Below are 1,044 nucleotides of genomic sequence, written 5' to 3' on the forward strand. Positions count from 1 at the left end.
AAATAGTTCCACTGTTTGTTGTTTTTTTTTTCATTATTCTGAACAGATAAAACAATAGCAAACTTAATTAAAAACTATTGGTCTGCTCTCAGTGGTTTCCCACCCCCTTGCTATTTATTCCCTGTGTTACTAGGCTCAAAAATCTGCCAGTTCAGCTGCTCAGAGGACCACTCCCTAACTTGCATTATCCCCAGCAATCTGGGTTAGTTTCAAGAGTTTAAATAGCCTCCAAGCAGATCAGCTGGTGGATCTCAGTCAGCAGCAGGCTTTGGAAGGAGGCTGGCAACAAGCAGGTGGGAGGAGGTGCTTCACTTTCTCAACACGTACAGATCTGTCCCGTTGCCTGAAGCATTAACATGAATGTTTGACTGTGCCTTCCATGATGCTCTTACTGATTCCATTGATTAAAAAAGTCAGGCACAGACATAGGACTGGGTTGAAAAAATACAAAGTGTGCAAGTGGAAGTGCAGGCAGGGATCAGTGTCCCAACTCTCTGGTGCTCAGCAGCCAACTGCCAACATAACTGGGCAGTAGGTTTGTACTTCCCACTAACACCACCCACCTGGAAGCATTCCCCTGCCGGGAAGTTAATTAGCAGGAAGCTTCTGAGATAACTGATCATCGCAGATTGCAAGCGGGACTCTTCTCACCTCCTAACAGTTTTAACTAAAGTGCTACAACCAGCCCTTTTATTTCACCAATGTCCCATCGTAGGGACCTGAAGCAGGAACTGTTGGCACCTCTACAGACAGAAGGGTGACAAGACTACTCTTTATGCTACACATCAAATAACCCATTGTCAAGCACTTTATTAAAGTTGCTCCAGACGCAGCATTAACACCACTGGAGCAAAATATTTCAAGTTACAATTATTCTAATTGACCGATGCCGGTGTCCACAATATCCTAAAAAGCAGAACCGGACTAGAGCCAAAAAAAGACCAGAGGGAAAAAACTCTGGGACAGACCTTGAAAACCCTCCCGGGGCTCCTAAGGACAGGGACCCTCAGGGCCCTGCCTCTCTCCCTGCTGCCCCTGCACCGC

Source organism: Chaetura pelagica, unplaced genomic scaffold (assembly GCF_000747805.2).
Source record: "Chaetura pelagica isolate M959 unplaced genomic scaffold, ChaPel_1.0 scaffold244, whole genome shotgun sequence".
NCBI classification, from domain to species: domain Eukaryota; kingdom Metazoa; phylum Chordata; class Aves; order Apodiformes; family Apodidae; genus Chaetura; species Chaetura pelagica.